General features: G+C 35.3%; 1 long non-coding RNA gene across 1 annotated transcript; it reads left to right on the top strand.

Annotated features, from left to right (window-relative positions):
* The first annotated feature begins 1,941 nt into the window (after positions 1-1,941).
* LOC117926369 lies at positions 1,942-7,235 on the top strand. Its single transcript, XR_004653120.1, has 6 exons — positions 1,942-1,982; positions 4,309-4,457; positions 4,604-4,844; positions 4,979-5,312; positions 5,557-5,774; positions 6,800-7,235. It is a non-coding gene; the product is annotated as an uncharacterized LOC117926369 (long non-coding RNA).
* The last annotated feature ends 7,064 nt before the right edge of the window (positions 7,236-14,299 follow it).

Genomic DNA, 14,299 nt, shown 5'->3' with positions numbered 1-14,299 from the left:
GCCTATCCCAGGGGTAAGTCAACACACCATCTATCCTTCTAAAATTTCACCTTTACTCATTTCCTATCCTAAAACCAATTCTTCTATTAAAAGCCTCCACCCGCTTTTGATTGCCTTCCGAACACCCACCCCATACCTTTCCTCACTCCTTTAGAGCACCGTTCCCCCTTTTCCTCCTCATGTTTCCATGTAATAACCCGTTTCCAAAAGGATTCACTCTCAATAGCGAATCTTCAACACCATTTACCAAGAGTCTTGTTAAGAATGGACAAACTTTCAATACCTAAGCCTCCCCCAACACACACAAGCACTCTCTCTCTCTCTCCTCTCTTATCCATGCAAATTATTAATCAATTTACCAAATACGAATTTATGTCAAGAGCCCCTCCTCCTTAAAGGAAAATCCCTTTGGATTTTTCCTGCTTTAAACTTACCTTTCTTTGTATGACAACCTAGTAGAGTGGTTTTTATTATTATTATTATTATTATTATTATTATTATTATTATTATTTTAAATTTATTTATCATAGTTACTCTTCCATCTTTTGATAGCTATTGTCCCTTCAAATAGTTAGTCATTTATGAAATATTTCCTTCTTCACATCCCAAATTCATGCTAATTTAAAAGGAGCCCCTAACGAAAGACCCAAATTATTCTTAAGGAGGGTAACTACTCTACAAATGATTATCCTAGCTAGGTCCTCCATATTGGCAACCCCTCCCTAACCATGATTAATTTGCTTTCTTCTAGATTGATTTTTAAACTTGAGTTTGCCTTAAACCATATGAATGTCTAACTCAAGTACTCCACATACTCCTTTTAGCATTACAAAGAATATGATTATCATCAACAAATAATAGGTGAGAGACCTCCAATCCCTTTCATCCTCTTCCACTAAATGAGAAACGTGCGATGAAGCCCCTTCTTTTGCCCTATTTAGGATATAAAAGAATGCCCCCATGGCCATAATGAAAAGATATGAGGATAGAGGGTCACTCAGTCTAAAGCCTTTATAACTCTGTAAAAAGCTTATTGGGGTCCCATAAATCATTATAGAGAAGCAAACTATAAAGATGCACCATTTAATCTATCTTATCCATTTAGGACTAAATCCTATTTTTTCCAAGACCGCCAGCAAAAAGCCCCAATTGACATGGTCATATGCTTTCTCGATATCCAACTTACATGTGATCCCAATGGTTGTTAGCCTTGTGAATTTTTACAACTATCTTTGACAACTACACCATTAAAGCACATTTCACGCTTTCATCTCAAGCAAATTACACCAACAATCTATATTCAATATTATTGACTAATATAATCTATGGGTAATAATCAATCTAGGTGTGATAGTTGAACCTCGAAGAAAATTTAGACAAGCTCTTGGACTGTTACACATTGAAAACATTGAGAGTTCACCCATTATCTTCTTGTAATTATCTTTTTGTCTCATTCTTATCAATTTTTTGTGGTTGTATTAGGGAACAAATTAAATGTGATGCCAAAAAAGTATTTTAATTATTTTACACCTAATTTGTGCATAAAAGTAAAATTTTTTTGTAGAAGTGTATTGTTTCACTTTTCAAAAGTGATTTCCTGCCGCTTGTTCTTTTCAAAGGAAACCTTTCAAGACAATACCTACATCTGGAGCCTTTTTATGTTGTGTCATTTTCCTAATCAATCTTGTTTTTCAAATCAGTCTTATTGGCTGTTTTTGCATCTTTCTGTGGGCTGGTTTTGCGCCTTTCTGTTGGGTGGTTTTTGACCTTTCTATGGGCTGATTTTATGCCTTTTTTGCGGGCTGGTTTTGTGTCTTTCTGTGGGCTGGTTTTGTGTCTTTCTGTGGGCGGTTTTTGCATCTTTCTATAGGCTGTATTAGAAACAATCATTCGAACTCATCTATAAATAGAGAGTTGGAGAGGTAGTGAAAAAGTGTGAAGGAAGAAACTCTCCATGAGAGAATGAGTTTTGGAGCAAGGGGGTATGTTTCTGCAATTTTCTTACATTTTTCTTTTGTCTTGATTATAGGTTTTTGTTTTATTTCCTCACACTGTCAAGCATCAGTTTGTTTTGGAAATTGCTTAGTAATATCTTAACATGTCCATACTTTGTTATCTCATAATATAGAGGATCATATATGTTGCTTAAGTGTGTACACTTTACATTGCATTTGCACTAATACATATCTCCATAAAGGCATGGCATTTGGGTGTGTTTGCCGAGTAATGATGTCTAGTTCACTCTTAGGACATGTTATGTAGTTGTAGAAATCTTTTAGAACTTGGATTAGGTTTGTGCCAATAGGGTTTCGTATCATCTTGCCAACCTTGATAGGATGTCATTTCATGTAAATGCCAATTTTAAATTCCCTAAACCTAATCCTTCCCATTGTTATTGTTTCAGAAGTAACTTGTCACTTCCTCACCACTTCACCACTTCCCCAGCCACATTCTGGGAAAGCACTCCTCATCCATAGCATGCTCCTATTCTTTCTTTTTGATTTTTTTGATGAAAGAGTTAAAATAGTGGTGAGAAAGGTAAATATGGTTATTTTTGTTTGTCGGCTTGTGCAAGAGGGGCTCATCTTTAATGGTTGTGACCTTATTAGACTAATGGGCCATAAAGGTGTGCAATGATTGCATAACAATGCTAGGACTGGTCCCTTTAATTTTTCCTTATAGGGATAGGGCTTGTCTCATGAATATCGGATTTGTGTTTGGTCAGGAACATGATAGATCATTTCCCTTCAAGATCAACATTGGAAGATGGGTGGCCTGGCCTAAACTTGTTTTGTGTCCATCATTACCTCTTTTGCATTTCCTTGTGCATTTCTATGTTAGGTTAATAGAATCCATGTTGTTTGCCTTAAGAGTCTCCAGATCCTCTCTTTTCCTTTTTGGGGATTCTTATTTTGTCTTAGGGATCCATATAAATACTCCTTATTTATTTTTTCTTGAAGGTTTGATTTTTTTCTTTTTTTATACCTCTATATGTTTTTCATTACGGCTGGCCATATCATTCAAATGTCGACTGTTCTAGGAGATATTGTTTTCTATAACACTTTCCATATGAAGATTGATGATTTCAATAATTTCAACCTAAGGCTTTCCATACCCCTTTTCCCTTCTCTCTTGTGCATTTTGTTATTCTATTCATCTTTAGATACTTGTGCTTTTCATCCAATGAAGTGCTTTGCATAGTAATTGAGTTATTCTTGCTAGCATGATCGGCATGGCACTAAAATGTTTGAGGCCCATTTCTCCTTATTATTCTTATCCTGTATTCCCTTATTGCTGCTTTGATATATCAAGCTGAGCAAGTATATTGTGTTGTTTCCTAAATAGAAAGTACCCAACAAAGGAATATATGTTTTGAAGAAATATAACCCATGTTCAACAATATTCCCAGGCTCTTTTGAATATTTAATTTTTTAATAGATGTTGAATTCATGCTTTTCTTAAAAAAAAAATCAAAATTAATTTCTTTCTGTATTAAGAGTTTATTAGCTAAAGTGATTTTCTTGCTTCCTGGCAATAACATCATAGCTTTGATCCCTGATGACAACTGAAATAATTTCTCTCCATTTCTTGATATGCACAGTGATTTTCTGAAAATAGAGATAAAATGTGTGACATGCCCTACCTGATTCACGCAGATCAGTGGAACTCATTGATCTCATGGTTACCAACCATGACCAAATCAATGGGGCACAATGGCAGACATTAGCATTTGGATGGTTCTTTAAATTTTTGCATACTAGGATTGGACTCATTCCATCCATCCTGGCTAGGTTTTTGGCTGTGAAAAGTAAAGATCGTTTCCCTTTAGGATCAAGGTTGGAAGATTAGCAACCCAATCCAAACCCACCATTTTTACATCCATATGTCTATGGCACTTCCCTGTACCCTTCTTTGTTGGGTTAATAGCATCCACATTGACTACCATAAGAGTTTGCATTTCTGGTTCCCATTTTTTTTTGTGGAAGGGAGGTTGGGCTCTTAACTTTGTGTTGAGTATCCATATAAAATTTCCTTATTTAATTTTTCTTAATGGTTTTTTTCCTGCTTCTGTTTTATGCACATGATTACTGTCCTGGTTGATATTGTTTTTCTGTAACACTTTAACCACAAAGGGTGTTCTTTCCAATAACTTCTACAATTTGCTTCCTAGGCTTTTCAGAGAGCACCCATTTCCCCATCCTTATGGTTTTGTCTTCCATCTAGTATATTTTGTTACTTTTTGCATCTCTTGATGCTTGTGAATTACATGTGATTTTCATCCATTTCCTAACTAAATATTTTGTTTAGGAATGGAAAAAATGACAGAGAAAATAAATGTCTGCTGCTTCTGCGTGATGTCTACAAAAACATGTGAACATCTGGAGGAAATTTCCATATGGGTCTCGATGAACTATTGGCTGGAGTTAGGATGCTTTCATATGAGCAGCATCTCTCAGGTATCCTGATCATAGCTTAGGCATAAAGCAAATTAATGTTTCAATATTGTCATTTCTCAGTGTTACCTAGTCGGATTTATGGGTATCAGCTGCATGATGATGAAAGTCTTTCTACCTTTGTTAACACTTCTTTTTCTGCTTTTTAGGTGAGATTCGGAGTTTCAGAAGCTGGAGCTTATGGAATTCCCCAATCTCGTCGACGAGCCAGCATCTCCTGACGAGACGCTCCTCGAATGGCATGTTTTTGCAGGCCTAGAGCTTAGAGTCAATAACTATGCTGCTGTTCGCAGTACAGCAACTGGTGGGCCATTCCGTGCAATAACTGTCAGAGACGCGATTGGGGATCTCCCAAATATTGGCAATGGGGCTTGTGAAACAACCATGGAGGTGGGGTTTCTTCACAATTTTTCAGAGAAGCTTCAATCTTATTCATTTTTTTTTTTTTAATCAGAAGCTTCAATCTTATTCTGCATTCTATCCTTCCTCATACCTGACTGTTTCCTTGCATTATTTTTGGACAGTACCCAAGAGAAGCTTCATCTTGGTACCAAAGGAAGTTTCGAGGAGATATGTCAATCCTAACAGATCATATCTCCAAGAAAATGAACGAGCTGAATCTCATCCGATGTAAAAAAATTCCAAAATTTCGAGGAGATGTCAATCCTAACAGATTTCATCTCCAAGAAAACGAATGAGCTGAATCTCATCCGATGTAAAAAAATTCCAAAATTTCGAGGGGATATGTCAATCCTAACAGATCATATCTCCAAGAAAATGAACGGGCTGAATCTCATCCGATGTAAAAAAATTCCAAAATGACCAGGAGCTGATTGGCATGAGATCAAGAATGGAAAGGTGCTCTTCTTTTCTGATCTTGTGAATCAAAAGAATTTTCTTTTGATAAATTGCTTTACCCTTATGAGAATATCTGTGTGACAATTATGCTCCAGAAGGTCCAATCTTTTGTGAAATGTATGGTAATTATTTTCTTAAATGTATTTGGCACTTTTATATTATGCTTTCTTAAATGTTTGCTCGTGGAACTGTTAGTTCATTACTTATCTTGCTTCAATTTTTTTCCTCTTTCATATGCCTGCAGGTTTTTCTGTTCATAGGGCAAATAGCTAAACTAACACCTCCTTGGCTGCTGAACTTGGCCAAAAGGCATAATCAGTGGAAAGGTACTTTGAAGGTTGGACTGGGTAGGACATTTTTCCAACCTCTATTACAGATCCTCAACCAATGGGTATGGTTGGAATGTGTTTTCACCCAGATCAGGACAGGATACTTTTTGTTCGGGAATGTGCTCAAACTCAAGTAAGTTGATCTCCTAGTTGTTTCTTTTTCATCTTTTTCCGCCAGGAATTGTTAGTGTGATCGGATATGAAGGCATAAATCTTTCTCTGGATTTGACAATGTATAAATATCAAGTTATTTCACAATTTATTACAACTATGGCTACAATCAAACAATTATATCTGTTGGAATGAAACTGCTAGCTAAATTAGCACATCCAGAACTCCTATAGGTTGTGAATATGAAAATCTAGCTAAAACAGTTTATTACAATGGAATTATTAGCAAAATTAGCTTGGCTGCATCTCCTATTGGTTGCAAATGTGCACAATCAAATTGAATCTTATATGGGAAAAGATAATCCCTTTATATAATGGTTGAGAGGTCTCGATCATGTCATTCCCTTTGTATAATGGTTGGGAGGTCTCGATCATGTCATTCCCTTTGTATAATGGTTGGGAGGTCTCGATCTGGTCATCCACTTCTTTACTCCTTTTCAATTGTTGCTGATGAGAATGCAGCATCAACATGGTATTAGAAAATTGTGGCAAGGTTGAGTTGTCGCTTTAATGAAGAGATCTGGAAGCTAGTCATGAGAAGGAATAAACTCCTGAGTTCATTGCATTGAATGAAATAATGGTTCCACTTTAATGTGCATGATGTGCTTGTGAAATACAGGGTTATTGGAAATATGTATGACTCAGTACTATCAACATGGAGCATAATTGAGCTACACAAAGGTCCACTAAATTCAAGGAGTCAGCAGAGCATATCACCTCACTGCTGCAAGAGAACATGGACTTTTAGTCATCTTCATCAGGAGATTTAGAAACCATAGCCTGCATTTTGCTTTTCTATAATTTAGGAGATATACCTACTAAGGACTCACACCAGCCACTGGTGGATTGCCTGGTTTTCAATCTAAATGTAAAGGATATCAGTGTCTTTGTTATTTGTAGTGTTGAATTTGATTGATGGCTGTCAGCTTGATGGTGGTGAAGTTTATTCCCTCGGTTTACATATCAACTCTTCTTTTTGTTTTTGTAGGTGAGATCTGGTATTGAAAAAGGCTGGGGTCTAAGGACTGCCTCTCCTGAAGAATTTTTCCCTTGAATGACATGAATCAGACCATGTTTTTGCAGGCTGAGAGCTTATTGTCGTGTGATCTGGAAGTTTCCAGTACTTCAATCGGTGCTCCTTTCTGCGCAATGGCCATTAGAAGAAAAACAATCAGGATCTCCTAGATGTTGGAATGATTGGTGGATATGCTTGAACTAATACGATCACACTGCAAAGGATATAGCAGTCACTGTTGATCAAAATTGTGAGATTAAGCCATCATATTATAGCAGCTCCAGGTTGTCATCCTCTAGGACAGCTTGAATATGGTAGCCAAAAAGTGAGGTAGGGAAAGGGAATGAGTGGTGCATGGCATGATGTATGAAAATAATGAATGATGAAGAAATAAAAGATTGATTGAGTTTATGATTCTATAAAATCAAAATCTGAAATTTTAAGGAAAAATTCAATGGAAAAAGAACTTTCGAATTGGATCTATTATACCTATTACTTCACATGGTGATTTGTACTTTGCACATTCAGTTAACCCTAAATCATCAATTGTGATACTTGAAAACACCAATGATATTAAATTTAGCAATTACATGAGACTATGATCAATTGTAAGGATAGATTCTCTTTACTTTATTATCAATTCAATTTTTTTTTTTCTTTCCAGATTCTCTCCTATATATTACCCATAACAAATCTAATCTAACATTATGGAAACCTTGAATGAGTTTCCAAAGCATTCATTATGTTCATATTAGAGAAAATTTACATAAGAAATCATCCATTCAAGGTAATTGAAAATCAATGTGAAGAAAATTCAACAATTTTACCATGGAGATGTGTAGTTCACAATAATCCATGCTGATTACCACGATCTTCCTCTAAAATGAAAAAAAAGAGCCAAACATCATTGGAGAAAACATCTCCCAACTAGTATGTGGCTTCTAAGAAAATGAAGGAACATTTCAAAAGAGAGAATTCAATTACAAAAATAAAGCTCAGGTATGAAACAGCCAAAAGTTCTTTACAAGTGAGGTCAGGTTTCTTAACCAATTCTGTAGAAGCTTTTATCTTTATTGTTATTCGATCCTTTCTCATACCTTACTACCTCCTTGCACTTTTGCTAAGCTGTACCAACAAGTAATATCTATTCCACGGTTAAACTAGTTGAATACAATCTATTCCATGACGTTATTTGGAAGATTGGATGCTAACTAGACCTTGACATCTTTATACTGGCTTCCTTTTGCTTCTCTAGTGGTTAGGCTGGAGTTAATTGTATTATACATGTTCTCTCCTTCATGTTTCATTTATTATTTCCCTTAACAGTATCAGTTTTCGTCTCTGATCACTCATTAATGGTTATTGTGTTGTGGCATATTGTCCACAGGTGGGGATGAATAAAACTTTTCCTTTTTTGCAGGTTTTTTCTCCAATAAATGGAATCAATGAAGCAGTTGGAGTAAAGTTTAATAAGAGATGATCATTTACTCTTATGAGGAAGCTTAGGTGATAACCATGCTCCCAGATGGTTAGTTCAGTCATTGTTGACATGTATTCTGACCATTGGCTCTGTGATTTTTTTATTTTTTATTTTCTCAGAAACAAGGTATATATTGATCAATTTAAAGAGTTCATAAGAAGGATAAGAAATCCTCCCCATAAATACATGAACCTGATGAAAACAACAAACCTGATCAAAACACCTAAAAAACCTCTGCTTACATTTGTACAAAAGAAACAGATTGGCTCAGTGATCATGCTTATTCACATTTATGATGGGGCTTTTCCTACAAATTCTAAAACAATATCAGCTCATTACTGCTATACATGTATATATATATATATATGGTTGAATTTCGGTTCCTTCAGGTTGGTTTATCTATGAAACAAGTGGTTGATTTAACACGTTTATGACTGCCAATACAATTAAAAGGTACTACCAATGGAAGACTGATTGGAAGGTTAGACTGGCTGCAAATTTCCAACATCTGTTATTTTTGATAGGTATATAAGCAAATCTATTAAAAGCGCACAAAATACACATGGTGTATACAAAGAGTGCCAAAAGATAAGCATCTTCCAACATCTGTTATTGACTCTCAATCAATGGGTACAATTGGATTGTGATTTGATGGGATGCTTATTGTGCTTGATCTCATGTAAGTTGATCACAGATCACCTAATGTTTGCGACTCCAAGCTTCAATTGCCATGGGGTAAGAGGAACTGTTGCAATCAGAATGCTTAGCATAATCAAATCGTGTAAAATAATAGAGAAGTTTCTCTCCTGTATTTTTCTGTGAGAGCTATTATATTTATAATTTTATATTACTTTAGATTTGAACATGAATCAAGATAGATTTATACACCCATAATATTGAATTTAGTTACAAAATCTAAAACTTTAAAATTTTGAGTTATTATTCACATGCTCCCTCAACAGAGAAATGAAGTCACATTAAGTATGTCACACCAAAATAAAATTCAACAAAACAAGAGAACTTTGGTCAAGACATCGACCACTTTATCAATGGTAGAGATTTAATGTGCATCCAAATTTTTGACAAGCAACATTTTCATGAACAAACGGAAATCAATTTCTATGTGTTGTCTTCTTCCATGGAAAATGGGATCGGTCAAGGGATATGTGACACCGATGTTATCCCACCAAAATGTTGGTTGTGTCAAAAGAAAGACATGGATTTCACAAAGATGTTAGAGCCATGTAATTTCAATGGTACCATAGGTAAAGGCATGATACTCAAATTTGAGGCTTGAAGAAGCAACACCATTTTGCTTCTTAGAACTTCAGGAAAGTACATTTGACCAAAGAAAGATACTAGAGCTATTGGTGGTTTAACAATCATTTGGACAACCAGCACACTTGACCCCTTGAAGTCCACGATGAGAAAGAGTAGGAGAAGCTTGAAAATATGGATTATGGTAAAAAAATACCCTTCGAATAGCATAAAATACATTTGAAAGCATTAACATCAAAATAATGGAGCACAAGTTTACACACTTTGTTAATAGAAAAAGGGCTTTCAAGCCTTGTAATAGTAATATATCAAAGACCTTCAAATAATTTGGAAGTTTAATAGTAATAAACACTAAACTCTAAACCTTGAGGTGTCTGGAAGTTTTTTATGCAACTTTGAGATGCTTAGGGCAATTTGGAGTAGTTTTTAAGGTACTTAAAGATGCTTGGAAGAGCTTAGCACAACTTTAAAGGTGCTTAGATATGCTTGAAGCAACTTAGAGGTGCTTCAAGGTGGTTGATGTGATCGACATACTTGACAATCTTGATGTGCTTATTTGAATTCCATATAGGAAACTTATGGAGGAAAGGGCACCCTAGTACCCATAAATAGGGAACCCCATAACTTATTATAATAAATACCAAGAACTTGAGAATTGCTTCATATTGTAAAGCTTCCTAGTGTTATTACACTTGAATTATTAAAGCATTCTCTTCCTATTGGCTCGGTTTTGTTTTTGCAACTATTCAAGCTATGCCAATTAGGTGCTCAAAGGTTTGAGATGCCTAAATCTCGCAAAGGTTTTTAAGGAAAGACCTAGTTTGTAATAAGTGGTATCAAAGTTGAGGTTATAAGAGGCTTTGTAATTGGGGAAGAAAGGAAATTAACAAGCATGTCTATCTCTAAGATATGTGAGGCAGCTCTTAGCGAGCAGCCTCTTAGTAGAAAATTTAGTACCACCTAGGACGGGAGGAGGGAGATATTGGGGTTTTTTGAATATACATAAGGGTAAGATAGTTTTGGGACAGAATGCGGTTAGGGTTTTATTCCATATGGAGTTTCATGTCATGCTGCATACAAGATATCATTCCTTATAAATAACAATTTCCATTGCCTTGAACCTAATCCTATAATCCTTTCTTGTTGCTAGCTTGTTGTTTCCATTCAACCAAAGCCATGCAATTGTTTTTTCCACTAGAACATTTATTGCTTCCATTTCCATATATCATTGATGTTTTGATCATTGTTGGTATATTTTGAAAGAATATCTGTTTGAGCCTCAATGAACTAGTAGTTGGATTGGCCCTTGTTGGTTAGTGTTATACGCATGGTAGAGTTGAGAGGTTTCTTATGCTTGGTAGACAATTTCGTAACTCCTTTATTCATGAACATATGAATGTTGAACTTCAAGAATATAACATGGGTGAAAGAATGTATGCATTCTTAGTAATCACTTTTTCTTTATCAATATCAAGAATAATAGTTGATTTAGACCAAGACAAACTACACTACTACATAATTAAAACAACAAGCTGCAAAAAAGGGAAAAGGCTAATATGTAATAAGATGTAGGCATGATAAGGGAAGGTTATTGCAAGCTTCGGTTTGATTTTGGTCAATATGTCAAGAAAGAAATGTGAGGATTTTTTAGGAGATACTAAGAGGAGTATAGGTGTGGTTTGGACTTACTTTACTCTTCATCCTCTCTTTGGGCCTCTATTGGCTAGGCCTTTGAAGGCACCTCCTTGAGCCTTATATTGCTAGATTGGTGTCTTGTATGGAAGTCAAGGAGGTTGGCTAGGAAAACTTCACAAGTATGGTCAGTGCCAATTGAAGTAGTTAAATTGAACTTTGATGGATGTTCTTTGGGCACCCCAGGGCAACTTGGAGGCCTTGTACAAGCAAAAGCTTTGGCTTGTCCAACTTTGTGGTGAAGGGGGATTTTGCTGTTATTGTCTCATGGATGGCTTAAAAGGAAAGAGGTTCATGGAGGCTTGATAGGTGGCTGTGCCAAATATTCAATATCTTTACGAAGGTGGGATGCTCCATTCAATGGGTTCCTTGCATAGCTAATTAGGTGGCAGATGAGCTAGCTACAAGAAGAGCAAAGCATTTGGTATCTTTTATTAGAGATTATGTGCCTCCTTGAGTTGACTTAATATTTGTTCAAATGTTTCTTCACTTTTTGTAACTTCTCTAGTTTGTTTGGCTATATGGTTCCTTTTAAAGGAATCCATTCCCTTGTCTTGATCTAAGTTTGTACATTATGGAAGGATGTCTCATCCTTCTTGATCTTTTAATAGAAAAGATTGATTGAGTTTATGATTAAAAAAAGAAAATTCTGATAAGGTAAAGACTGCAGAGTGATCCTAGGCCATGTCTATACGCTTACAAGCTTTTTCTATCTAAGGCATTGATAAATATATTTCTTCTTCGATTGTCATATTTGGGAATTTTTATATATTTATTGGGATCATATATATACATCTTTATTATCATAATTTTTGTTGTGAATTCCAAATCTTAATATAACTCTTTTCCAACCATGAACATTTGGAATTTTTTCATTGTTTTTTAAAACATCTTTTCTTATTATGGAATATTCTTCTTTCTTTTTTATCATGCTTGTCTGCAATAATTTCAAGTTTATTTATCCCTTGTTTGGATAAACTATATAATCCTCACATTTGTTCATAATTATAGCTGATAAAGTCACTCAACATGTTGTAGTCAATCTCAATTTCTCTTAATCGTATAATACATATTTTTGAACCTTTATCATAAGCAAGTCTTACCTTTAGTTCAAAGGCTCCATCTCTAATGTGTTTCAGAATCCGTACTCTCATTGCTAATGGTGATGTGGCGCAGCTTATATTAAATTTGTTTATACCTCAATTCACACAATCAACAGCTAACCACATTCTATATTTCTTAAAAATGTCTATTTCCAGTTCTATTTAGTGTGCGTTCATAGCTACACATATGGCTATTTATATATAACTTAATTTTAATTTGATCATACGATCACTTGATCATGATATTTTGGGAGCTTTTCAACATAATTTTAAGAGAAATATTTTTTTTCACTGACTGATTCAATTATCCTTTTATAAGCATAATAAATTTTCATGGTGATGCATAATGAAGAGAAAAATGTCAGGGAAAAGAAACCACCTTGCTGTCTGTGGCTAGTTATAGAAGTAAAAGGAGGAAGGGTGTTTAGGTTTAAGAGGGTTTGCCTGATGAGTTGAGCCTTTCTAGGGAAGTGGTTGTAGAAGTTTCTTGGGAAATTAAGATTTAATGGCATAAAGTTACTTTGAGTGTTTATGAATCACACTTCAAAGGATAGGATGCCATCGTTATCATTAGGTTATCACACCATTGACCTTAAGAGGCTGTTGCACAGGTTTTCTTTTCATTTTACCCCTTTGTTTCTTTGTGTGTGTGTTGTTGGGGGGGGTGGGGGTTGTGGTTGTGTTCTCAGGGGTTTGGGTTTGATGATACACATATCCATTTATAGAAGATATTGGTGCAATGATCAACCTTTTTTACATTCATTTCCAAATATTTTTAGGGTAGCAAGTACTCAAAAGTCTCCTATCTCATTTATTTTAGTCATTTTCTCTTCCCTTTTGCCTTAGAACCTCAATTTTAGTTTTGACCTTTTCTTCCAGGAAATCAAGGAGCTGTACCTTCTTACATCCTTACCACTCACTGCCTTTTTTCAATGATTACAAGAATTTGGTCTTTGGCCTCATTTATTCTTTAGTTCTTTAATTTTTTTTTTTTTTCTGCCAATCCGATCTCTTTCTTTTCAGCTTATTTTATATGGAAATCTAAATTCTCTTCCAAATAGCTTTGACAGCTATTTAGGCCTGCCATGTTTAACGATATCCATTGACTTAGTTGAATATGTAAATCTTTTTATCAGTTACAAGTATTTCTCCTTCCTGAGATGAAAAGTCAAAATTCACAGTAATTCTTTCTGAAATGATATTTCATAATTCGGTTATGTCAAGTGTCTTCCAACAATAGGTTGGTTTCTGATGGCCAACAAAATTCATTTCTTAACATTAAGGAATATACCTGTGCTTACACACAAGTAATAGTTTCCTTTATATTTTTTGATATGTATACTGATCTTGTAAAAAATTGAAGTCAAGTAATCAAACCCACTGAATCCCTATCAAGATTATTCAAAGTCTTTCCCATCTTGATTTGTCTCAGCACAATCAGGTAAAAGGGAGTGGAACAGGGCATGGACAGTTTTGCTTTAGTTTTTGCTTCAGGGATGATATCGATTCCATCGTCACAGCCCAAGTTTGGGATAAGTTCAAGATGGACCATTTCCAACAGGCGTTGGAAGCGTAGTGGCCCATCCCAAGCCCTCTAGGTTGCCATCCTTACCTCCATGGAATTTCTCTACACATTCCTGTTTGGGGTTAATACATCCCTTTTGGCTGGCTTAACAGTCTGCATGCCCTCCCTAATACAAAATCTCCTCTTTAATTTTGCTATGGAGTTTGACTTTTTTCCCATATTGGTATGTTTCCTGTAGTTGCTGATTATCCTATTTGCATACCCATCCTCCCGTGTGATTTTTTTTTTTTTTTTTCCCATTTGGCTTTCTATATGATATTTTTCACTTTAATAGCTTTGATTACTGAAATTTGCTCCCCATTTCTTCGTTAGGCTTCCTCATCTCATATCTTTGT

Source organism: Vitis riparia, chromosome 12 (genome assembly GCF_004353265.1).
Source record: "Vitis riparia cultivar Riparia Gloire de Montpellier isolate 1030 chromosome 12, EGFV_Vit.rip_1.0, whole genome shotgun sequence".
Classification (NCBI taxonomy): Eukaryota; Viridiplantae; Streptophyta; class Magnoliopsida; order Vitales; family Vitaceae; genus Vitis; species Vitis riparia.
The sequence above is the reverse complement of the archived record's forward strand: the minus strand, read 5'-3'. Positions and strand labels throughout refer to the sequence as shown.